At 45.2% G+C, this 27,156-nt stretch overlaps 1 protein-coding gene and 1 long non-coding RNA gene across 24 annotated transcripts in view; both read left to right on the forward strand.

Annotated features, from left to right (window-relative positions):
* The window catches only part of LOC127051572 (uncharacterized), an 83,549-nt gene that overhangs the window by 40,625 nt on the left and 15,768 nt on the right, over positions 1–27,156 (forward strand). The window lies entirely within an intron of this gene.
* Positions 12,182–17,070, forward strand: LOC127052326 (uncharacterized). 2 transcript variants are annotated; one of them, XR_007774723.1, is made up of 3 exons: positions 12,182–12,277; positions 13,811–16,584; positions 16,804–17,070. It is a non-coding gene; the product is annotated as an uncharacterized LOC127052326 (long non-coding RNA). The 2 variants fall into 2 exon arrangements; XR_007774722.1 differs by having other exon boundaries at positions 16,432–16,584.

Below are 27,156 nucleotides of genomic sequence, written 5' to 3' on the forward strand. Positions count from 1 at the left end.
CGGTCTCTTCTATAAAGGTGCATCTGGCAGCTATTTCCGCCTTCCACCCAGGACAAAGTGGCCGTTCAATCTTTTCTCACTCCATAGTTTCCAGGTTCCTTAAGGGATTGGAACGGTTGTACCCTCAAGTCAGACGCCCGACCCCTACCTGGGATCTAAACCTGGTGCTAGCCAAGCTTATGGGTGCCCCTTTTGAGCCTCTGGCCACCTGCTCGCTGCCTCTCCTGGAAAACAGCCTTCCTCGTCGCTATCAGATCGGCAAGACGAGTATTGGAGCTTCAGGCTTTGACAGCAGATCCCCCGTATACGGTATTCCACAAGGACAAGGTACAGCTGCGACCACACCCCTCTTTCCTTCCTAAGGTGGTGTCTGCTTTTCATGTCAATCAAGACATCTTTCTCCCAGTCTTTTTCCCGAAGATGCACTCATCGCATCGGGAACAACAACTACATACCTTGGATGTCCGCAAGGCTCTCACCTTTATCGAGAGACCCAAACCCTTCCGACGTTCGCCTCAGCTCTTTGTAGTGGTGGCAGACTGGATGAAAGGCATGCCGGTCTCTTCCCAACGAATTTCATCTTGGTTGACATCCTGCATCCGAACATGCTATGAATTGGCTCACATTCTGGCTAGCCATCTCACTGCCCATTCTACTCGTGCACAAGCCTCATCTGCCGCTTTCCTGGCCCATGTCCCCATCCAGGAAATATGTCGCGCTGCTACCTGGTCATTGATTCACACCTTTGCCTCACATTACGCATTGGTTCAACAGTCCAGAGATGATGCAGCATTTGGCTCAGCAGTTTTGCATTCTGCAACGTCTCACTCTGACCCCACCGCCTAGGTAAGGCTTGAGAATCACCTAATTGGAATCGATATGGGCAAGCACTCAAAGAAGAAAAGACGGTTACTCACCTGTGTAACTGTTGTTCTTCGAGATGTGTTGCTCATATCCATTCCAAATCCACCCTCCTTCCCCACTGTCGGAGTAGCCGGCAAGAGGGAACTGAAGGGCCGTTGGGTCGGCAGGGGTATATATCCGGCGCTATAGTGGCACCACTCCAGGGGGTGACCCAGCTGACCTACTGAGTGTTGCTAGGGTAAAAATCTTCCGATGACCATGCACGCGGCGCGCACACACCTAACTGGAATGGATATGAGCAACACATCTCGAAGAACAACAGTTACAAAGGTGAGTAACTGTCTTTTACCTTTCACCTACATATCTGGGAATCTAGCGAATCCTGCAGTATCTAAATCAGGGGTCTCAAACTCAATTTACCTTAGGGCCAGTGCCAGTCCTCAAATCCTCCCAGCAGACCAATAATGTCACTGAAGGTAGTGTTCAGAAAAGAAAAAGTTTATATTGTATTTTTTTATTTCGAATTTCTTAGAAATAATAAAATTGTCATACAACTTTATACAATTCTTTGCCTGCCGGAGAGTTATTAGTGTTTGCCAGACACTGGGCAAATCTTCAGTTCTGTCAGTTTGTTGATGTTTGGCCTCAGTGACTGAGCAGTTGAAACTTTCAGGATTGCAGCAAGGTGTGCATCAGATAGTTGTGTTCAGTATTTTGACTTGTTTATATTCATTGTGGAAAAAAGTGATGCTGCCTCCAGGGCTGACTCTGCCTGGCAACTAACGATGCTGCCTCTATGGCTGACTCTGCCCAGCGACTAGTGATGGTATCTCTGTCCCTCTCCTCCAGCCAACGGGAGCTGCGGGCTGCAGTTGGGAGGTTCTCAGGCCACAGATGGCCCACGGGCCAGGACTTTGACATTACATCATTGTACGACAACATTGCATTCTCTTATCACAATTCAACAACATCACAAAAGGTGGCAGCAGCATCACAACATTGCAAGGCCATAAATATATCTGGGACAATAACTGTCCTGTGAGCGGGGCTTGCAGAATAGATGGGTGAGAAGTTGGGACTATCTCATAACTTGATTCTGGACTGGATGGCTAATCCTAGTCTTGCCTTGTGCTTCATTGGTTGGTTGGTGATATTTATTTTGGCCGTGAATCGATTTCAGGGAGCTTCCCAAAATGGTCAGCGCAGAAGAGTTTCATCAGAAGGAAGAAGAATGTGAAAAGCTGAAGGAACAGAAAAGAGTCTTGGAGCAAAAGTAGGAGATTTGTAAATATTTCCTCCAGAGCTTATCTTTCTACAAAGAGTCTGATCCTTCTCCCAACACTGTAACCCCTCTATGCCACCTTGGCAGCCAAAGTGTCCCCTCCCCAGATTCTCAGTCTCTATGAGCCATGTGTACTACTGGCTGCAGTGAGATGGGCAACTATGGCAGCTCTGTGTCTGTCCCAGTATCCAAGTGCAGATGAAAGAGGCAAGCTCTCAAGACAAAACCCAAGTGCTGTTTAGACCATGCTAGCTGCCACTTGTGGAATATCACTGTGATGGTGATACTTTTCCAGACAGAATCTGGCACACGCGGACGCTTACTGGTCAGGGGGATATGAGTTTGGGATTGAGAACTGCAGAGTGGAAGTTGTGTGCTTGTGAATTACATGGCAATTATTAAAGTATTTCAGGCTTATTATTAGCCATCACTTTATGAATTAAAAGCCCATTAGCCTTGGTGTGTGTCCTTTGTATTTAGCACTTTCATTTTAAAATGAACTTTTTCACCTCCTTCTGGCCCTAGATTGGACCTTGTCTTGGCCAGTGCAATGGGAAGCCATAAGTTCTCTTAGAACTTGAATGACCCCTGTCAATTATCAGCTGTGTTGGAGATGTACGACAGGCTCAGGATACATGAATGGGAGAAAGCCAAATGTGCTGCAAGTGTCTCCACCTTTCCAATGACGTATGAAAAAGGTAGCACCATAATTAAGGTTTGTTCCTATTCATATCCTAGAACTCAAATGTATAAAGTCTGGAAAAAATAATAGCACTGTAGGAAACTAGATGTGACCTAAGCACATCTTGATGACAACTGGCCGAGGACACAGGGGTACTGGGATCCCCTGGGTTCATCAAAAGAACATCATGTATGGTCTGTAATGAAAGCCTGTGTCACACGTAACATCATAACCAGTGTAAAAGGAATGTATGGAGAATATGTGAGGAGTTAAATGTATCCACTGAAAACTAGGTTCTGTGGGACTGGTAGTTGAAGGCAGGTCACTCAGAGGCAGTGCACCATGAGATAAACTCTCCCGACAAGAGGAGGAAGATACTTATCTCTCTGGTGGGCCGTTACGTGTCTTACAGTAAAATTCTATTCCCATACTGAGTCAAATGTTCATTAAGAGTTTGCAGAAACTTCAGAAGGAAATTAACTGAAAGGGATAAAAAGCCAAGGGAGCCCTGTTTTCAGATGAAGATCAGAGGTCTGACTTGGTATATCTAGAGGGTGCAGAGAGATGTTCTGGCATCCTTCAATCAGTGAAGACAGCCAGTGGGCTTGATCTTATGAAAGGGGGATCTCAGCCATCCTGGTTGAAAATGCTGGGGAAAGGACTTGAAGTAAGCTATCCTGTAAGAAAGTGGTTCTAAACCAGGGGCATGTGTACTCCTGGGGGTACACAGAGATCTTCCGGGCATACATCAACTCACCTAGATATTTGCCTAACTTAATGGCAGGTTACATAAAAAGCACTGGCAAAGTCAGTATAAACTAAAATTTCATACAGACAATGACTTGTTTATACTGCTCTGTATACTATATGCTGAAATGTAAGCACAATATTTACATTCTGCTTGATTTATTTTATAACTATATACAGTAAAAATGAGAAAGGAAGCAATTTTTCAGTGACAGTGTGCTGTGACATTTTTGTATTTTTATGTCTGATTTTGTAAGCAAGTTGTTTTTAAGTGCAGTGAAACTGGGGTATGTTAGACAAATCAGACTCCTGAAAGGGGTATTGTAGTCTGGAAAGGTTGATAACCACTGCTGTAAGAGACGGGAATATTTTGTGACTTTAGTTTAGGCTCTAGCAAGCACGTTATGGTTTTGTTTTCTATGTAACTGTTTCCAATATTCTTACTTACTACCATTTGAATCTTTGCCCTTTAACAAAAAATGTATTATTCTTTCACTATCAATATCTCTAAGTGCTGTGTGTTAAATGGAGTGGTGATCCTGAATTGAATCTAGTAAGGTGGTGTGTACTTTTCCTCTGGCAACAGAGAATCTGAGAATTCTTCTTCAAGATGCGTCCCTATGGTTGCTCCACTTTAGGTGTATTTGCACCCCTGCACCTCTAATCAGAGACTTTAGGTAGCAGTGTCCATTTGGCCTTTATATATACACTCACCCTCCCACATGGTCTGCCTTGAGTCTAACTAGCACTGCATAGGCAAACCACCATCAGTTCCTTCTCGATCACCTTCGGCCTCAAACAGAACGTGTAGCAGTCCATTGACTACTTAACTTTCTTTATATTGGTAGCAGATAGTTAGAGTTCATAGTGATTTGTAGAGTTTCCTTTTCTTTTGCTAGACTAGAGATAGAAACTACCCCACTGGCAAATATCTCCTTCTCCTCACCAGATGAGGTAGTAATGCCCCATCCTCCATCACTGGCCAATGACTGTAAGCTCTTCCAACACTTCACTAAGAGGGTGGTGGATGCACTACAAATTCCTCTTGAGGAGGTGAAAGACTTCTACTATAAATGGTTAGACATACTGCACACTCCCTCCTCTTCAAGAATCACCCTCCCAATCAACAAGGTGCTTATGTACCCTGCCAAGGTCATCTGGCAGACACCAGACTCCATTGCGCCAACATGCAAAAGGTCTGACAAAAAGTATTACATGTCCCCTAAGGAAGCAGACTTCCTCTTCATGCACCCTCAGCTTAATTCTATAGTTGTGGATGTGGTTAATGCATGGGAAAGCAACATCATACCAAGTCATCATACCAAGTCGACCAAGGGTGTTTTCCAAGATGATCTCCATTGTAGTGGCACACCTATGAACATGAGATATTGTCATCCACCCATACCTGGATGACTTCCTTCTTTAGGCTCATTCCTTCCAAGATTCCCTGTAAGCCACCCAGATGATTATGCACATGTTTGTGCAGCTGGGTCTACAACTTCAACACCCAGAAATCAATCTTGACCTCACTGCAATGTCTGCAGTTCACTGAGGCCAAAGTCGACACAGTGCAAGCAAGAGCATTCCTCCCACTGCACAGATCCAACACCCTTAGGAGTCTCATAGAGACAGTCCAGGCCAGCCTCCAAATGCTAGCCAGAAATTTCTCCAACTTCTCGGGCACATGGTGGAATGCACTTTTATGACTCCACACACTTGGTTGTTCATGAGATGTTTACAGATGTGGCTCAGATCTGTCTACTCTCGGAACAAGGACGGGCTCAACAAGCTGCTATCGATGCCCTCCAGGGTCAAATACTCCCCAGACTGGTGGAAAGAACCACACAAGGTCCATGCAGACATTCCAGTTGCAGAACCCACATTAACAGTGATTCTAAGAACAGACACATCTCTAATAGGCTGGGGAGCCCACCTAATGACTGCAAAGTCCAGGGCAAGTGTGGGGAGGGATAACTCAGTGGTTTGAGCATTGGCCTGCTAAACCCAGGGCTGTGAGCTGAATCCTTGAGGGGGGCATTTAGATATCTAGGGCAAAAATCTGTCTGGGGATTGGTCCTGCTTTGAGCAGGGGGTTGGACTAGACGACCTCCTGAGGTCCCTTCCAACCCTGATATTCTAAGTGGTTTCCCATGGAAGCAGTTTGTCATATCAATCTTTTACTATTAAGAGCTGTCAGAAATGCCAGTGACATTTTCTCCCATTCATCAGGGTTACTCACACAAAAGTCCTTACGGACAGTATAATCTGCATGTTTTACATAAATCACCAAGGATGCACCAGATGCATGGAAATGCTGAAACTTTTAGAACTGGTGCATCTACCACAATGTGCTCCTTTCAGCCACTTACCTACCAGGGATATAAAATGTGACAGCTGACAATCTCAGTCAGAATTTCTCACACAATCACAAAAGGGAAATCAACGCAGCAGTGCTCCACAACATATTCATCCTGTGGAGCACTCTGACAATAGATCTGTTTGCTACTTACCAGAACAAGAAATGTGCCTACTACTGTTCCAACTTTGGACTAGGGAAACAATTCCTGGGCGATGCTCTCATCTTCTCACAGGGCAGGGAACTATTGTAGGCCTTTCTCCTGTTCCCTCTGATGTCCAACGTCATGTTAAAGTTATGGCGAGAAAAAGCAAAAGTTATACTGATTACTCCCTCCTGGCCAAGACAAGTTTCATACCCGTACCTTGCACAGTTGGCAGTATGTCCTCTGATTCCTCTTCGGCCCATTCCCCACCTGCTCTCCCAAAAGGACAGGTGGATTCTTCATCCCAACTTACAGATCTTTCAGCTCCAGGGTTGGCACCTTCTTGGTTCCAACACTTAGAGAGTGAATGCTCTGAGGAGGTGAAAGAGGTGTTACTACATAATAGGAAATTGGGGACTCATCCTCGTTACTTTCAAAAATGGAAACAATTCCAAATTTGATGTGATTCCAAACCCAACATCTTCCTCCTTCCCTTTGATCCTAGACTATATGCTAGACCTCAGAAGGTGTGGGCTCTCTCTTAGCTCTTAGCAAAGTACATCTAACAGCCTTCCACCATCCAGTGGACGGATGTTCAGTATTTGCCCAACCAACGACATGCCTTAAAGGCATGGGAAACCGCTTCCCACATTTCAGACCACCCACTCCAACCTGGGACCTCAATCTAGTTTTGAGAACCTTGACTAGACCACCTTTCAAGCCTATGGCCACTTGCTCTGTGTTACACTTATCCATGAAGATGGCATTTCTAGTGGCCATTACCTCAGGGCCGGGAGGCCACACCCCCAAATTCCTCCCAAGGTAGTTTCCTCCTTTCATATGAACCAGCTAATTCATCTCCCCGTATTTTTTTCCAAAACCACATCGTGCCAACAGGGAGGCAACACTACATATGCTGGATGTTAGGAGAGCCCTGGCATTGTATTTGGACTGAACTAAGGACTTGAGGAAGTCTCCCAAACTCTTTCTTTCATTAGAGGAAAGATCCAAGGGCTCCGCAATACAGCTCAAAGACTCTCCAAATAGGTCTCCAGTTGCATTAACCACTGTTACTATGCACATAACCTGCTGTCTCCATCAGAGATCCACACAAACACCACAAGATCTGTTTCCACTGCGGTTGCATTTGTTAAAGATGTCCTCATCTCAGAAAAGTGTAGAGTGGCAAGCTGGGTCTCTGCCCATACTTTCACAGATCACTATGTGACCACCCAGGACTCTGCCTCTGATGCCATCTTCGGCTCTGCCATACTATCGTCAGTAGCAGACCCCACTCCGAAGCCTCCCTGAACGGGTGGTTCATGCACCACCCATGTTGACGACTCAGTTGTTAGCTCTTATTTTCCAGCCAGTAGGAGGCACCCACACTGGCACTCAGTTGATTAACCTCCATAGATTACTGCGATAGCTTTAATCCCTGCTGGCTGAAGCATTTTTGCACGTGGATTCAAGGTGCATTTCTACTGATTGAGGGATGTTACAGTCGAATGACCTCTCTACTGAAGATGAGATTTAAGTTTTGTACATATTGCACCATGACTCTTGATCCTCATCAATATTTACAATGATCTGTTGCTATCTTTGCACCGCAGGCTGTGTTTTCGATATGTGAAGAAGATCTGTCACAAAGACTGGAGCGAATTTTTGAACACCTTGAGATTCCAGTTTCAAAGAAAACCACAAGCCTCTTTGACATCCAACAGGTATTTAACATTATAGTGCATTAGGACTTGGGTAGCAGAGGGAAGCTGGGTAACCTGCTTAGATCTGCCACCTCTCTACAGTCTTATTCACGCAAGGGAAATGTCTCAAGTGTCCCACAGTTGCTAAACCTGGTTCCGCACCACCAGTGTGAGCGAAGCTGGAAGCCCCAAAGTAGACAGGCAGCTACAATGGAAATAACCTGAGCTAAATTGTGAGCTGTGCAGGACAGGCAGAGCAGAGGGGAGAACTGTGATTCCTTTATGATTGTAATTGGTATGATGGGAGAATGGCTGAGTCATATGTAGTGTGGTAGGTCACATGACTGAGACACGAATTCTGTCATTGACTGACTGTCTGGAATGCACTTACAAGAGTTAGAAACCTCCTTCCAACCCCATGTCCCAGTCTGGGCATTTGCCCGAACCCTGGGAGGTGGAAGTTTCCAAATCACTGTTGGGCCAATAACCAGGAAGTGGATTATTCCCATTTCATATTGGCTAAGGCAGGCTGTTTTGTCGTTTGTTTGGTTTGTAGCTGCCCCCTGGGCTGGCAAGAGAGATAAAGAATCACCTTAAACATGTCTATTTTAACTTTGGAGAAGACTTTTACCAAGCCAAGAGTAGGGTGAGTAAATACTAAGCCTGGGAAGGGGGTTCCATTTCCAAAAATGTCTGTGAAACTCACAGTATTGAAAGACACCCCACTGAGTTCTGTGCTGTATCGTCCACATCTTCCAGGGGGCTGGGATTCACCAAACTCCAAGAATTTTCCTGTCCAGCCCCTCCCTTTTACTCCTCTTTCTGCCCCCCTCAAAGCGGACATTGTGGAAAACCCTCTGGATGTTCCTCCCTTCACAGCCTGCTGATACCATTCCTTACATCAGTCAGAAGTGGCTCACAGAGTGTCTATATCTGGTTTTCATGTTTTGTCATGAGAGGTGGACGTAGACTATCTTGTGTTATGTGGAAATGGGAAAACAGTAAATGGGTGGAACCCAAGTTTCAATAACCATATTCCAACTCTACAAGACCAGACTCTGTCCTGTTTCTTGTGGTAAAAGTATATGAGCTGGATGGCGCTGCTGCATCACTTTGCAGTTCTTCTTTCTCCTGTCTCCTGCAAAGCTCTGTTTGGAGGGATGGGGATATGGGGATCAAAGGCAGCCAATGGCTACTGGAATTATGCCAGGTCTCTGGCATGCTGAACCCAAGAACCTCTCCAGACGAGAGATAAGAGAAAATAAAGGATCCTCAGACATGCCTTTCCTACTACCATCAATTCTGGGCTAGGAATTCACTTGCTGATATTAGTCCATATTTAGAAGCGGCAAAGTGAGACGAAGGGTGGTGGTAGAGTCTGCTTTACAATTATCATAACAACATCACAGAGTGCCTACAATAATCACTGTCCTCGCTTTATTTCAGCCTGCTCTTGCTCCTGATCAACAGAGGTTTCAGCCACTTGTAAAGTTCACAGCAAAGTGCTACAAAATTTACTGTTTGTTGCTTCTTCAGAACCCACCCATTAAAGTTATGTGGCCTACAAACGGAAAAATCTCAACAGCTTACATAGAGCATGTGGACAATAAAGTGATAGAAAGCTCTATTCCAATAAAGTTTCTGTGGCCAGTGCTGACCTGTGGGAACCAGCTAGTTAGAAAGGGTGTAATCTATGATTAAAAGTAATGACTATTTGGAGTCAAATTAAACCCCTGTGTTGAAAAGCAATAAAAAGCAAGTAAACCTGCAGCCTGGTGGTATGTGTCTTTTTTTTTTAATCCAGCAAATTCCTGGGTTTTAGCTCTTGTAATTTAGCTTTGGAGGGGGAGAAGACAGGAGAGTGTAGGATTTACTAATAGGGTATTATATGTCTCCAGATATCTCATGGAAAACATTTTTCTTAGAAATACTTTTGCTCCTGCCTGTCTCAAACTGTAGGAACTTATTATCCCTGATTACTTCCAAGTGTCATTTGTGTGAAAACAGAATCTCCATTTTTAATTTATCGGCTGCTTACTCTCCACAGTTGGGAGTCACAGTCCACTGCATGTGACATTGTCACAATATAGCTCCACAACAAATAGGATCATGCCTTCTGCTGGAGAATAAGCAGCAGGAGGGGAAAAAGATGAGGTGTTAAGGAGCAAGTATCCTGTTTGCATGAAAATCTACTTAGTAATCAAGAATTAGGAAAGGGAAATGCAGGACATGGTAATATCAACCTTGAGTTCCAGGACTCACTAGACTCACCAGCATCACAGAGATCAAAGGCTGAGTATACATAAGTGACCAGTTGTAGATGTCAAAGGATGATAGGAGCCCAGTAGGAATGCAGCCTCACCTCCTATCGACCCATTAGAACCTAGCTGCTTCTCTTGAAGTGCTAGGTTTAACTAATCCTTCCACCATCTGTAACATTTGGTCCCCATTCCTGCCTCTCTTCTTCATCCCTAGGTTAGATAGGCTGGGCCAGAAGCAGAGTGCTGCTGCAAAGTTGCTCTTATAAAAGCACAAACAATGCTTTCAAGCCCACAGGCAGAAATCAAAAGTAACAAGGAGTTTCTGTAAAAGTTGTATTTTTTTACTAATAGGGGGCACACAGAGAGGAAAAATGGAGGTGGAGGATGAGTGAGAGAGAGAGAGAGAGAGTGTATGTGTGTATGTGTTTGTGTGTGTGTCAGAGAGAGAGAGAATCTCACTAGCCCAGCCTCACCTCCTTGATCCAAAAGGGTAATATCCCACCAATGCTCTGGAGACCCTGCCAATATACCCTAGGGTCTTCCTAATCCCCAAATTGTGCCATCAGTTTAGCTCTGTGTTTGTGAGTAAGAACTGACCATTGTTAAGCAGCATTTGTACCAGAGTGATGTCAGGTCAAGTTCAATGTGTGCTGTGGTTTTAAAATAATTACATCTAAATTATTCAATCATTTCAACCTTATTAAGAACAAAATTCTGATTACTCATAGACTCATAGACTCTAGGACTGGAAGGGACCTCGAGAGGTCATTGAGTCCAGTGCCCTGCCCTCATGGCAGGACCAAATACTGTCTAGACCATCCCTAATAGACATTTATCTAACCTACTCTTAAATATCTCCAGAGATGGAGATTCCACAACTTCCCTAGGCAATCTATTCCAGTGTTTAACTACCCCGACAGTTAGGAACTTTTTCCTAATGTCCAACCTAAATCTCCCTTGCTGCAGTTTAAGCCCATTGCTTCTTGTTCTATCATTGGAGGCTAAGGTGAACAAGTTTTCTCCCTCCTCCTGATGACACCCTTTTAGATACCTGAAAACTGCTATCATGTCCCCTCTCAGTCTTCTCTTTTCCAAACTAAACAAACCCAATTCCTTCAGCCTTCCTTCATAGGTCATGTTCTCAAGATCTTTAATCATTCTTGTTGCTCTTCTCTGGACCATCTCCAGTTTCTCCACATCTTTCTTGAAATGCGGTGCCCAGAACTGGACACAATACTCCAGTTGAGGCCTAACCAGCGCAGAGTAAAGCGGAAGAATGACTTCTCGTGTCTTGTTTACAACACACCTGTTAATGCATCCCAGAATCATGTTTGCTTTTTTTGCAACAGTATCACACTGTTGACTCATATTAAGCTTCTGGTCTACTATGACCCCTAGATCTCTTTCTGCCATACTCCTTCCTAGACAGTCTCTTCCCATTCTGTATGTGTGAAACTGATTGTTCCTTCCTAGGTGAAGCACTTTGCATTTATCTTTATTGAACTTCATCCTGTTTACCTCAGACCATTTCTCCAATTTGTCCAGATCATTTTGAATTTTGACCCTGTCCTCCAAAGCAGTTGCAATCCCTCCCAGTTTGGTATCGTCCGCAAACTTAATAAGCGTACTTTCTATGCCAACATCTAAATCGTTGATGAAGATATTGAACAGAACCGGTCCCAAAACAGACCCCTGCGGAACCCCACTTGTTATACCTTTCCAGCAGGATTGGGAGCCATTAACAACTACTCTCTGAGTACGGTTATCCAGCCAGTTATGCACCCACCTATAGTAGCCCCATCTAAATTGTACTTTCCTAGTTTATCTATAAGAATATAATGCGAGACTGTATCAAATGCCTTACTAAAGTCTAGGTATATCACATCCACCGCTTCTCCCTTATCCACAAGGCTCATTATCCTATCAAAGAACGCTATCAGATTAGTTTGACACGATTTGTTCTTTACAAATCCATACTGGCTATTCCCTATCACCTTACCACCTTCCAAGTGTTTGCAGATGATTTCTTTGATTACCTGCTCCATTATCTTCCCTGGCACAGAAGTTAAACTAACTGGACTGTAGTTTCCTGGGTTGTTTTTATTTCCCTTTTTATAGATGGGCACTATATTTGTCTCAGTTGTCCCCTAAGAACCTGGACAGTGTCTGAGTTTACAAGAGGAAAATATATAATGGTTTGTACTCTTACTGCAGTGGATGGAGACCTAAGCCATGAGGTAAGTGGGGAAGTGGGATACCAGATGGAAACACAAGGAGGAGGGTGCAACAGGAGAGGCCTCCTGATTCATGCTGAGAAAGTAGGGCAATCAACTAGTTATCATAGAATATCAGAGTTGGAAGGGACGTCAGGAGGTCATCTAGTCCAACCCCCTGCTCAAAGCAGGACCAATCCCCCACTAAATCATCCCAGCCAGAGCTTTGTCAAGCCTGACCTAAAAAACCCCTAAGGAAGGAGATTCCACCACCTCCCTAGGTAACCCATTCTAGTGCTTCACCACTCTCCTAGTGAAAAAGTTTTTCCTAATATCCAATCTAAACCTCCCCCACTGCAACTTGAGACCATTACTCCTTGTTCTATCATCTGGTACCACTGAGAACAGTCTAGATCCATTCTTTTTGGAACCCTCTTTCAGGTAGTTGAAATAGGAGGAGGGATAGCTCGGTGGTTTGAGCATTAGCCTGCTAAACCCAGGGTTGTGAGCTCAATCCCTGAGGGGGCCATTTGGGGATTAGTCCTGCTTTGAGCAGGGGGTTGGACTAGATGATCTCTTGAGGTCCTTTCTAACCCTAATATTCTATAAAAAATCCCCCCTCATTCTTCTCTTCTGCAGACTAAATAATCCCACTTCTCTCAACCTCTCCTCATAAATCAGGTGCTCCAGTCCCCTAATCATTTTTGTTGCCCTCCGCTGGACAATATCCAATTTTTCCACATCCTTGTAGTGTGGGGCCCAAAACTGGACACAGTACTCCAGATGAGGCCTCACCAATGCCAAATAGAGGGGAATGATCACATCCCTCGATCTGCTGGCAATGCTCCTACTTATTTAGCCCAAAATGCCATTAGCCTTCTTGGCAACAAAGGCACACTGTTGACTGATATCCAGCTTCTTGTCTACTATAACTCCTAGGTCCTTTTTCTGCAGAGCTGCTGCCTAGCCACTCCGTCCCTAGTCTGTAGCAGTGCATGGGATTCTTCCATCATAAGTGCAGGACTCTGCACTTATCCTTGTTGAACCTCATCCGATTTCTTTTGGCCAAATCCTCTAATTTATCTAGGTCCCTCTATATCCTATCCCTACCCTCCAGTGTATCTACCACTCCTCCCAGCTTAGTGTCATCTGCAAACTTGCTACGGGTGCAATCCACGCCATCCTCCAGATCATTAATGAAGATATTGAACAAAACAGCCCCAGGACCAACCCTTGGAACACTCTGCTTGATACCGGCTGCCAACTACACATGGAGCCATTGATCACTACCCGTTGAGCCCGATGATCTAGCCAGCTTTCTAGCCACCTTATAGTCCATTCATCCAGCCCATACTTCTTTAACTTGCTGGCAACAATACTGTGGAAGACCATATCAAAAGCTTTGCTCAAGTCAAGGAATAACACGTCCGCAGCTTTCCCCTCATCCACAGAGCCAGTTATCTCATCATAGAAGGCAATTAGGATAGTGAGGCATGACTTGCCCTTGGTGAATCCATGCTAACTGTTCCTGAGGACCTGCTCCATGATTTATCTTAGGTGCCTGTACATGAACGCAAGAAGCCTGGGAAACAAGCAGGAAGAATTGGAAGTCCTGACACAGTCAAGGAACTATGATGTAGTTGGAATAACAGAGACTTGGAGGATAACTCACATGACTGGAGCATCATGGAGGGTATAAATTGTTCGGGAGGGACAGGCAGGGGAGAAAAGGTGGAGGAGTTGCACTGTTTGTAAAAGAGCAGCATGATTGCTCAGAGCTCCAGTATGAAACTGGAGAAAAGCCTGCTGAGAGTCTCTGGGTTAAGTTTAGAGGCGAGAGCAACACAGGTGATGTCATGGTGGGCGTCCACTATAGGCCACCAGACCAGGAGCAGGAGGTAGACTAGGCTTTCTTCGGACAACTAACAGAAGTTTCCAGATCACAGGCCCTGGTTCTCATAGGGGACTTCAATCACCCTGACATCTGTTGGGAGAGCAATATAGCAGTGCACAGACAATCCAGAATATTTTTGGAGAGTGTTGGGGACAACTTCCTGGTGCAAGTGCTGGAGGAACCAACTAGGGGCTGTGGGCCTCTTGAGCTGCTGCTCACAAACAGGGAAGAATTGATAGGGGAAGTAGAAGTGGGTGGCAGCCTGGGCAGCAGTGACCATGAGTTGGTTGAGTTCAGGATCCTGATAAAAGGAAGAAAGGAGAGCAGCAGAATAGGGACTCTGGACTTCAGAAGTGCAGACTTCGACTCCCTCAGGGACTGACGGGCAAGATCCCCTGGGAGGCTAATAGGAGGGGGAAAGGAGTCCAGGAGAGCTGGCTGTATTTAAAGAAGCCTTACTGAGGGTGCAGGAACAAACTATCCCGGTGTGCAGAAAGAATAGCAAATATGGCAGGCGACCAGCTTGGCTTAACAGAGAAATCTTCAGTGAGCTTAAACACAAAAAGGAAGCTTACAAGAGGTGTAAACTTGGACAGATGACTAGGGAGGAGTATAAAAATATTGCTCAAGCATCCAGGGGTGTAATCAGGAAGGCCAAAGCACAACTGGAGTTGCAACTAGCAGGGGATGTGAAGGGCAACAAGAAGGGTTTCTACAGGTATGTTAGCAACAAGAAGAAAGTCAGAGAAAGTATGGGAGCCTTATTGAATGGGGGAGATGACCTTGTGACAGATGATGTGGAAAAAGCTGACATACTCAATGCATTTTTGCCTCCGTCTTCACAGACAAGGTCAGCTCCCAGACTGCTGCACTGGGCAGCACAGTATGGGGAGGAGGCAAGCAGCCCTCAGTGGTGAAAGAACAGGTTAGGGACTATTTAGAAAAGCTGCACATGCACAAGTTCATGGGACCGGATGCAATTAATCTGAGGGTGCTGTGGGTGTTGGCTGATGTCATTGCAAAGCCATTAGCCATTATCTTTGAAAATTCATGGCAATCGGGGGAAGTTCTGGACAATTGTAAAAAGGCAAATACAGTGTCCATATTTTAAAAAGGGAAGAAGGAGAATCCAGGGAACTACAGACTGGTCAGACTCACCTCAGTCCCTGGAAAAATCAAGGAGCAGGTCCTCAAGGAATCCATTTTGAAGCACTTAGAGGAGAGGAAGATGATCAGGAACAGTCAACATGGATTCAACAAGGGCAAGTCATGCCTGACCAAGCTGATTGCCTTCTATGATGAGATAACTGGCTCTGTGGATATGGGGAAAGCCGTGGACATAATATACCTTGACTTTAGCAAAGCTTTTGATACAGTCTCCCACAGTATTCTTCCAGCAAGTTAAAGAAGTATGGATTTGATGAATGGACTATAAGGTGGATAGAAAGCTGGCTAGATCATTGGGCTCAATGAGTATTGATCAATAGCTCCATGTCTAGTTGGCAGCTGGTATCAAGCGGCATGCCCCAGGGGTCAGTCCTGGAGCTGGTTTTGTTCAACATCTTCATTAATGATCTGGATGATGGGATGGACTGTACCCTCAGCAAGTTCACGGATGACACTAAGCTGTGGGGGGGAGGTAGGTATGCTGGAGAGTAGGGATAGGGTCCAGAGTGACCTAGACAAATTAGAGGATTGGGCCAAAAGAAATCAGATGAGGTTCAACAAGGACAAGTGCAGAGTCCTGCACTTGGGATGGAAGAATCTCAGGCACTGCTACAAGCTGGGGACCAACTGGCTAAAAGGCAATTCTGCGGATAAGGACCTGGGGGTTACAATGGATGAGAAGCTGGATATGAGTCAGCAGTGTGCCCTTGTTTCCAGAAAGGCTAACGGCATATTGGGTTGCATTGGTAGGAGCATTGCCAGCAAATAGAGGAAAGTGATTATTCCCCTCTATTGGGCACTGGTGAGGCCACATCTGGAGCATTGCGTCCAGTTTTGGGGCCCCTCACTACAGAAAGGATGTGGACAAATTGGAGAGAGTGTTGGGATATGTAAGGGTTAAGTAGAGACCTGGGAAACCACTGGTTTGCTGGTATGGTATTAGTGAGTAAAGTCACAGGCAGGCACCATTTCTTCGCTTGATAGATAAGTGTCATCCGTTGCCCTCCCCTCCAGCTTGTGGGGGATAGATAAGCTCGCAGGTGCATAAAGAGTGTGGGGATCTAAAATATACTTTTTATGTAAAGCAATATTATTTCTCCCTCCCTTCCTTTCCCAGCTACATAAAAGAGCCCTTATTCATGGCCCCTTCCTCCCTCCCCTGAGAATTGCTGACCAGGGAGATGCGTGGCACCAAATTGTTGCAAAGAAATGTATTTTCAAGGTAAAAATGCCTGTGTGATCTGCGTAATGCTGTGCACAATCAATAGAGGTGAGTTTACTAACAGAATGGGTGTTTTTATTACGTAATAAGGGGTTTTGAAGTGTTGTAACAGATGTAGGCATGTGCATGCTAACTTAAACAAAACGAGTGTACTGTAACTAATTCAGTGCTTACTTGACAATTGGGTCAAGGGGAACAAGTATCGCAATAAAGAAGCCCGTATTAAAATCCGCCTCTGGGTCAACCTGCTCCTTTTTCTTCTAACAGAGTCCAGTGGAGGGCAATGAAAATGATTAAGGGGCTGGAGCACATGACTTATGAGGAGAGGCTCCCAGCTAAGGTACGAAACTGGAGGGGCTGAAGGTGCCCTCTCCCCCCCGCCCTCCCTAAATGGAGCCCTTGGCATTAACTCTCCAAGTCCTATATCTATTGTATTTTCTTGCACAGAAAGCTGGCGTTCCTGGGGCTATATAAATCTACACTAGTGTACTGTTGATGTATCTGAGCTGTAATAAAAACACTTGTTTTATTTCAGTGGGACATGACTAACGAAAGTCCCCCGGTGTCCTCGATATCAGTGTTATTCACTGGTTAAAACAAATGCTTTAGGTGCTCAGATACTACAGTGATTAGGGCAGTATAAGGGCTTGTCTACACAGGGGATTAGTTTGTACTGAGTTGATGCACTACATACGCTGGCTAATAGTGTATCCATGGGACAGCTGTGTCCTTTTTCAGTTTGGATCAGTGTGTACACATGGTGGGGGCTTGGTGTTCATTAAGCATGTGGCATTTCAGGTGTGTATCCTGGAAGGGTTGGACCCCTCTTCCAGGGTACCACCTGATGTACTGGGGTCCTACTGAGCCCGTCCATTCAGCCAACCTGGGCTCCTTTACCCAGTCCAGCTGTGCCAGGCCCTCAAGCCTCCTCTAGCACACACACAGGTAGGGACACACTGAGCTGCAAAGGGACACGCACTGAGATCAGCTCTGTGTGCGAAGACTCAGCTTGGGGATTGCCCAGCACTCAAGTACACACCTCCTTTGGGTGCAAACCCAAAATTATATTGTCTTGCACTGCCCAGAAAACTGTACAGTGTATGCTCATGAAATTCACTCCCTCCCTCAGTGTGGAGGAAGATATGCACAGTTCCCCCAGTTATGAATTGCACAAACTGGGGTTTAGAAAACAAAACAAGTTTATTAACTACAAAGGACAAATGTTAAGTGATTATAAGGAATACCAAACAGATCAAAGCAGAGTACTGAGCAAATAAAACAAAACACACAAACTAAGCTTAATACACTAAAGTAACTGGTTAATAGTAAGAAATTCTCACCCTAAGTGTTGTTTTAGGCAGGTTGCAAAGTTTCTTGGAGGTAAACTGCACTGCTTGCAGCTTAGATCTCCAGGTATTCCTTTCACAGGATAGACCCTTTTCGCCTGGGCCCCATCCCCGTCCCTCTCCCCCTCCTTAGTTCCTTTGTTTCTTCGGGTGTTTTCAGCAGTCTTCCTTCTTGGGCAGGGAGAGAGTAGAGAAGAACCAAGATTAACTCACTTTCCAGCCTTAAATAGGATTTATATATGGTGGGAATCCTTTGTTTCAATCCCATCCCCCTCCTTCCAATGGAAAAATACCAGAAGTCCAAGATGAATCCAGTACTAGGTGACATGATCACATGACCCTGCAGAGTCAAAGCAGCATCCCAGGAAACTTCTCAGGAAGGAGGGAGATTAGCATCTTCAAAGTCCTATTGTTCTCCCTAATGACCCATTCCAGGCTGATTGCATTCTGTCTGGTGTGCATTCCCCAGGTGTAAACACAGTTGTAAATATTACATTGTCAATATTCCTAACTTCAGATCAGAAATGATACATGCATACAAATAGGATAATCATATTGAGTAAATTATAACTTTTCCAATAAAACCTCACATGACCCATCTTGCAGTCAGGGCCAGCTCCAGGGTTTTTGCCGCCCCAAGCGGCGGCTGGGGGGGGGGGGGACAAAAAGTGCTCAGTGGCAGCTCCACTGCGCCGCTTTCTTCTTCGGCAGCAATTCAGCGGCAGATCCTTCCCTCCGAGAGGGACCGAGGGACCCGCTGCTGAAGAGCCTGACATGCCGCCCCTTCCCCTTGGCCGCCCCAAGCACCTGCTTGCTGAGCTGGTGCCTGGAGCTGGCCCTGCTTGCAGTAGTAGTGAAGTAGTGCAGTAGTATCATAACAATATTTCTATGAAGAATATGGAGAGTAGTGTCACATATCTCAGGATCCTTACTTGGCTGCTGAGCTGTGCACATGCTGGGATTTTTCTTGCAGTGCGTTGTGGGATACATAGTGGAAGCGAGTGGTATTCTGGGACTGGGGTTAAATTCCACAAATCGCATAAGTCTGCTCCCTCCTTCCTGTGCTTCCTCTCTTTCTGGGCAAGTTAGCACCATTTTCAAATGGCTGTTGGCCAGCATGGATGCAACAATATGTTGTGCTGCTCTACTGCCAATACGCAGAGACTGTGTGGACTTTATATGAGCTCTTGGCTGTGGGTAGCTTTGGTTTTGGATTTCAGCTAAAGCTGATGTGGCCATAACAGTGGCTCCTCCAGCACCAGCCATATAAATAAGAAGAAAAAGAAAGAAGAAGTGGGACTGCTAAACACTGAGGGTGGAATGGAGGTCAAGGATAACCTAGGCATGGCCCAATATCTAAATAAGTACTTTGCCTCAGTCTTTAATAAGGCTAATGAGAAGCTAAGGGATAATGGAAGGATGACAAACGGGAATGAGGATATGGAGGTGGATATTACCACATCTGAGGTAGAAGCCAAACTTGAACAGCTTAATGGGACAAAATCGGAGAGCCCAGATAATCTTCATCCAAGAATATTAAAGGAACTGGAGCATGAAATTGCAAGCCCATTAGCAAGAATTTTTAATGAATCAGTAAACTCAGGGATTGTACCGTACGACTGGAGAATTGCTAACATAGTTCCTATCTTTAAGAAAGGGAGAAAGAGTGATCCGAGTAACTATAGGCCTGTTAGTTTGACATCCGTAGTATGTAAGGTCTTGGAAAAAATTTTGAAGGAGAAAGTAGTTAAGGACATTGAGGTCAATGGTAATTGGGACAAATTGCAACATGGTTTTACTAAAGGTAGATCGTGCCAAACCAACCTGATCTCCTTCTTTGAGAAGGTGACGGATTATTTAGACAAAGGAAATGCAGTAGATCTAATTTACCTCAATTTCAGTAAGGCATTTGACACGGTTCCACATGGGGAATTATTAGTTAAATTGGAAAAGATGGAGATCAATATGAAAATTGAAAGGTGGATAAGGAACTGGTTAAAGGGGAGACTCCAAGGGGTCGTACTGAAGGGTGAACTGTCAGGCTGGAAAGAGGTTACTAGTGGAGTTCCTCAAGGATGGTTTTGGGACCAATCTTATTTAACCTTTTTATTACTGACCTTGGCACAAAAAGCGGGAATGTGCTAATAAAGTTTGCGGATGACACAAAGCTGGGAGGTATTGCTAACACAAAGAAGGAACGGGATATCATACAGGCAGATCTGGATGACCTTGTAAACTGGAGTAATAGTAATAGGATGAAATTTAATAGTGAAAAGTGCAAGATCATGCATTTAGGGATTAATAATAAGAATTTTAGTTATACATTGGGGACACATCAGTTGGAAGCAACAGAGGAGGAGAAGGACCTTGGAGTATTGGTTGATCACAGGATGACTATGAGCCGCCAATGTGATATGGCCATTAAAAAAGCTAATGCAGTTTTAGGATGCATCAGGCGAGGTATTTCCAGCAAAGATAAGGAGGTGTTAGTACCGTTATATAAGGCACTGGTGAGTCCTCATCTGGAATACTGTGTGCAGTTCTGGTCTTCCATGTTTAAGAAGGATGAATTCAAACTGGAATAGGTTCAGAGACGGGCTACTAGGATGATCCGAGGAATGGAAAACCTGTCATATGAAAGGAGACTCAAAGAGCTTGGCTTGTTTAGTCTAGCCAAAAGAAGGCTGAGGGGGGATATGCGTGCTCTTTATAAATATATCAGAGGGATTAATATTAGGGAGGGAGAGGAATTATTTAAGCTTAGTACCAATGTAGACACAAGAACAAATGGGTATAAACTGGACACTAGGAAGTTTAGACTTGAAATTAGACGAAGGTTTCTAACCATTAGAGGAGTGAAGTTCTGGAACAGCCTTCCAAGGGGATTAGTGGGGGCAAAAGACATATCTGGCTTTAAGACAAAGCTTGATAAGTTTATGGAAGGGATGGTATGATGGGATAGCTTAATTTTGGCAATTGATCTTTGATTATCAGCAGGTAAGTATGCCCAGTGGTCTGTAATGGGATGTTAGATGGGATTGGGATCTGAGTTACTGCAGAGAATTCTTTCCTGAGTGCTGGCTGGTGAGTCCTGCCCACATGCTCAGGGTTTAGCTGATTGCCATATTTGGGGTCGGGAAGGGATTTTCCTCCGGGGAAGATTGGCAGAGGCCCTGGAGGTTTTTCGCCTTCCTCTGCAGCGTGGGGCATGGGTCACTTGCTGGTGGATTCTCTGCAGCTTGAGGTCTTCAAACCACAATTTGAAACTTCAATAACTCAGACATAGGTTAGGGGTTTGTTATAGAAGTGGATGGGTAGGGTTCCGTGGCCTGCTTTGTGCAGGAGGTCAGACTACATGATCATATTGGTCCCTTCTGACCCTAAAGTCTATGAGTCTATGAGCAGCAGAGGCAGGAAGAGGAGGAAGAGGATGACACTGAGCAACTGCTACTACACAAGCTATGCCTGGAGCAGCTTCACAAAGTGCTGCACTGTTCCTGGGCTTGAGAAACCAGCATCAATTAGTGGGAGAGAATCATTCTCAGCCCTGGCAGGATGAGCAGCGGCAACAGTACAACTCCCAATTATAAGACATATGTACCTCAGCCAGAGCAGTAGCCTTACTACCTTTATGGGCATGCAGTGTCTGTGCCTACATCTGCCGCATGTGACCTGTGAATATTAACCAAACTTTTTTTCATGTAACAAATATCTCAAACTTTTTAATTCCACACAACTATATAATATCGTTATTTGATTCTGCTGCATTATGGGAGGGAAATGGAGGGAAAGGATGCGGCTGTGTTTGCACCATATGGCTACCATTTTGAGCATGTGAATGGGGTTAGGGCGGTGGGTTGCACTCACCAGACTGGAGAGATATGGGGAGGGAGAAGGAAATTAGCAGATGGGTATGCGCCCTCTCTGGGATGGGTTTGTAGAGAGCTGATGGCCAAGGATTCAGTATGAGATAGAAGTCCATTGCGCAGCTAGTCCAGCAGCCATTTTGAAAATGTGTTCTGGGGTGAGAACTAATGGCCATAGCATTGGTCAGGGAGTGGGGAAGGTTGGGCTAGAGTTGCCAGGCGTCTGGTTTTTGACTGGAACGCCCGGTCAGAAAAGCACCCAGGCAGCTCCGGTCAGCACTGCTGACCAAGCCGTAAAAGTCTGGTCAGCAGTGCAGCAGGGCTAAGGCAGGCCCCCTACCCAGCTCTGCATGGCTCCCGAAAGCCACTGGAATGTCCCTGGGGCCCCTAGGTGCAGGGGTGACCAACGGGAGCTGCAGGGGTGGCACCTGTGAGTGGGGGCAGCGCACAGAGATGGGGACAGCGCACAGAGATGCCTGGCTGTCCCACGCCTAGGGGCTGCAGGGACATACCGGCCACTTCCAGGAGCTGCCTGAAGTAAGCACCACCCGGAGCCTGCACCCCCTCGAACACCCCAACCCCCTGCCCCAACCCTGAGCTTCCCCACACAAACTCCCTCCCAGACCCCACACTTTGCACCCACTCCCACACTCCAAACCCCTCATCCCTATTCCATCCCTGGCCCCACATCAAAGCCTGCACCACCAGCCAGAGCCCTCACATCCCCTACACACTCCAACCCCATGCCCCAGGCCGGATCCCCCTCATGCACCCCAAACCCCTTATCCCTGGTCCCACTCCAGAGCCCACATCCCTAGCCAGAGCCCTCACCCCCTCCCACACCCAAACCCCCAGCCCAGTGAAAATGAGCAAGGATGGGGGAAAGCAAGCAGTGGAAGGGGGTGGGGGGATGAAGCAAGTGGGGGCATGGTCTCTGTGATGGGGTGTGGCAAGGGTGTTCTGTTTTCTGCAGTCAGAAAGTTAGCATCCCTAGGAAGGACCTGAAGAATGGAAATGCTTCTAGTTCACATCCACCAAAAATGGCAGCAGTGGAAACACACAGGTAAACAGAAAAGTCGGTCATGGATGTCCGCAAAGCAGTGTGGGATAGCAGTGGGAGGACTGCCAAAGTAATTCACAGCAGCAGTGTGCACGTGAGTAGACTGAACTAACGCAATTCATACCAAACTTAGTCCACTTTAAAAGAGGACACCAGAATTTGCACCAAATAGGGAGTCAGTGTGCTTTGTGGATTTGCAGTGTGTATACACAGGTATTTTTAATCTGCACTAATGTGCGTTAGTACAGAATAACCCCCCAACACCTCCTATGTAAACAAGTCATAAGAACCTGAATAGGATTGAGTGCCGTTAAAAGACGTGATCCCATACACACACTTCTAAGGGTGTCAGTCACCTCCATAAGTGACCATTCTCCCTTAGACCTATTAAGGAATGGATTTCATGGGCTGGAATGCATAAATGTGTGGGGAGGAGGAATGGGAAATGTGGAACTCTGAAAAAGATGCAAAAGCCCTTCTGCCTTGCTGTCATAAACAGATAGCTAAGGGTTAATGTCTCTTTCACCTGAAGCACCGGACCAGAGGACCAATCAGGAAACCGGATTTTTTCAACTCTGGGTAGAGGGAAGTTAGTGTCTGGGTCTTTGTTTTCTGTCTGCCTGCTGTCTCTGAGCTTTGGAGAAGTAGTTTCTCCTTTCTAATCTTCTGTTTCTAAGTGTAAGGGCAAAGAGATCAGATAGTAAGTTATATGGTTTCTTTTCTTTGGTATTTGCATGAATATAAGTGCTGGACTGCTTTGATTTGTATTCTTTGTGAATAAGGCTGTTTATTCATATTTCTTTTAAGCAATTAACCCTGTATGTGTCACCTTAATACAGAGAGACCATTTGTATGTATTTTTCTTTCTTTTTTATATAAAGCTTTCTTTTAAGACCTGTTGGAGTTTTTCTTTACTTCAGGGAAATTGAGTCTGTACTCACCAGGGAATTGGTGGGAGGAAGAAATCAGGGGGAGATCTGTGTGTGTTGGATTTGCTAGCCTGATTTTGCATTCCCTCTGGGTGAAGAGGAAAGTGCTTTTGTTTCCAGGACTGGGAACGGAGAGGGGGAGTCACTCTGTTTGGATTCACAGAGCTTGTGTCTGTGTATCTCTCCAGGAGCACCTGGAGGGGGGAAGGGAAAAAGGATTATTTCCCTTTGTTGTGAGACTCAAGGGATTTGGGTCTTGGGGTCCCCAGGGAAGGTTTTTCAGGGGGACCAGAGTGCCCCAAAACACTCTAATTTTTTGGGTGTTGGCAGCAAGTACCAGGTCCAAGCTGGTAACTAAGCTTGGAGGTTTTCATGCTAACCCCCATATTTTGGACGCTAAGGTCCAAATCTGGGACTAAAGGTATGATATGGGATAAACAAAATCCAGAAGCCAGTAGGAATATTATTTTTTTCTCTCCTCTGCTAAGGGCTTTTTAGCAGAGAGAAACAGTTTGGGTTTAAAAAAAAATTTTTTTTCTGCTCTCTCTGGCAGTTTGTGGCTTGCATGTTAAGCAAGAAGCCATTACCAGACTGTTAAGGGTCTTTTGTCACACAATAGCCCTCCCATTAGGAGGCAAGTACCAGCACTATATACATGCAAATAAAGTGGTTTTTCTGGTTTCCTTTCATTAAACATTAGCTAGAGAGAGAAAGGAAAAAAAGCATTGTTGCTAGGCAGACCCCGGGAGGCAACAGAGCCTGCAGTTCAGAAGAGAAACACCAGAGGGCACCCCAACACAAGAAAACAGAAACCATGTCTACCAAGACAAAAATGGAGGCCGAAAAGCAAATCAAAAAAGCTAAACACAGGCGACAACTAAAAAAAAACCAAAAAGAGGTGGAGCTTAAAAAAAAAGAAAAAAAGCATCAAACTGGCAGCCTACTAAAAAAAACAGGCAGCCAAACAAGCAGCACACAAAAAAAAACTAGAAAAAAAAAAGGTGGCCCACCAAAGGAAACAAGCAAAAAAAGAGTTGGCCCACAGAAAGAAGCAAAAAAAAAAAAAGAGGCGGCCCACCGCCGAGACATAAAAAAACAACAACAAAAAAATGGAAAAACAACAAAAAGAAAATAAAAAAAAAGGAAAAACAGAAAAAACATGAACTGAACTTGGCGCAAGCTGGGCTGCATGTGCCAGCCAACCCTAACAACCCGGCGCCAATTATTGCTCCACAGCACAGGAAATTTCCCACCTACAAGGCAGGTGATAACACCGAGGCCTTCTTGAAAAATTTTGAAAGAGCCTGTCTTGGGTACAGCATCCCGAAGACCAGTACATGGTAAAATTGAGGTCACAGCTCAGTGGACCTTTAGCAGAGGTGGCAGCTAAAATGCCTAAGCAGCAAATAAATGACTATAAACTTTTTCAAACCAAGGCCAGATACAGAATGGGGATAACCCCAAATCATGCCCGTCGGCGCTTCAGAACCCAAAAGTGAAAACCAGATGTGTCATTTCCCAAACACGCCTACTACGTTGCAAAAAATTATAAGGCCTGAATATCAGGACACAATGTTAAAACCTTGGAAGAACTGCACCTCCTCATACAAATGGAGCAGTTCTTGGATGGTGTTCCTGAAGACATCACACGGTACATACAAGATAAAAAACCCAAAGATCTCACTGAGGCGGGGGAGATTGGAGCCAAATGGATGAAAGTGGCAGAAAGCAAAAAAGCTACTGTCAAGGAAAACGATTACCCCAGGGGGCACACCGACCATAAACCCTACAACCGAGGACAGCCAAAGACCCCACATACCACCCAAGTAAAGCCACAGACACCCTACTCTTCCACCTCACCAGTCTCCAGTAACTCACCTCGGCCCACTGACCCATCAGATGGAAAATGCTTTAAGTGTAATGAACTGGGACATATCAAGGCCAACTGTCCAAAAAACACCATCCAAGTGCAATTCATTACACCACCATCACACCAAAGATCCCCAGGCCCAGGTGCCTCTCAAATACCCTTGGAGCAAAGAAAAATTTAAAAGTGGGCGTAAAAAAGGTTACTGCGTGAAAAAACACGGGGGCACAAGTGTCAGCTATCCACCAATCCTTCATTGACCCCAAATTCATCAATCCAAAGGCCAAAGTTACAATTTACCCCTTCATGTCACAAGCTGTAGACTTGCCTACAGCTAAACTGCCTGTCCAGTACAAAGGCTGGTCAGGAATGTGGACTTTTGCAGTCTAGCTACGCCCATATGTTTGGGGATGGCGGTTCCAACTACAAACTGACCATGCTGCACTAAAGTGGCTTCATACTGCCAAGGGGAACAACAAGAAACTTCTTCGTTGGAGTTTAGCTCTCCAAGATTTTGATTTTCAAATTCAACACATCACAGGAGCTTCTAACAAAGTTGCTGATGCTCTCTCCCGTGAGAGTTTCCCAAAATTCAGTAGTTAAAAAGTGTTCTTAAAATGTACAAGTCTGTTAGTTATATACTTAGTAGTATATGTAAAGGTGCATGTGTTGTAGTAATCTGTTTATTTTAAAGTTCTAAAAGGAAATCGCCGCCAGTGAGCTTCCCCACTGTCTGCAATTTGGGGGGCGTGTCATAAACAGATAGCTAAGGGTTAATGTCTCTTTCACCTGAAGCACCGGACCAGAGGACCAATCAGGAAACCGGATTTTTTCAACTCTGGGTGGAGGGAAGTTAGTGTCTGGGTCTTTGTTTTCTGTCTGCCTGCTGTCTCTGAGCTTTGGAGAAGTAGTTTCTGCTTTCTAATCTTCTGTTTCTAAGAGTAAGGGCAAAGAGATCAGATAGTAAGTTATATGGTTTCTTTTCTTTGGTATTTGCATGAATATAAGTGCTGGACTGCTTTGATTTGTATTCTTTGTGAATAAGGCTGTTTATTCATATTTCTTTTAAGCAATTAACCCTGTATGTGTCACCTTAATACAGAGAGACCATTTGTATGTATTTTTCTTTCTTTTTTATATAAAGCTTTCTTTTAAGACCTGTTGGAGTTTTTCTTTACTTCAGGGAAATTGAGTCTGTACTCACCAGGGAATTGGTGGGAGGAAGAAATCAGGGGGAGATCTGTGTGTGTTGGATTTGCTAGCCTGATTTTGCATTCCCTCTGGGTGAAGAGGAAAGTGCTTTTGTTTCCAGGACTGGGAACGGAGAGGGGGAGTCACTCTGTTTGGATTCACAGAGCTTGTGTCTGTGTATCTCTCCAGGAGCACCTGGAGGGGGGAAGGGAAAAAGGATTATTTCCCTTTGTTGTGAGACTCAAGGGATTTGGGTCTTGGGGTCCCCAGGGAAGGTTTTTCAGGGGGACCAGAGTGCCCCAAAACACTCTAATTTTTTGGGTGTTGGCAGCAAGTACCAGGTCCAAGCTGGTAACTAAGC

The sequence above is a fragment of the Gopherus flavomarginatus genome, chromosome 1, assembly GCF_025201925.1.
Source record: "Gopherus flavomarginatus isolate rGopFla2 chromosome 1, rGopFla2.mat.asm, whole genome shotgun sequence".
Lineage (NCBI taxonomy): Eukaryota > Metazoa > Chordata > Testudines > Testudinidae > Gopherus > Gopherus flavomarginatus.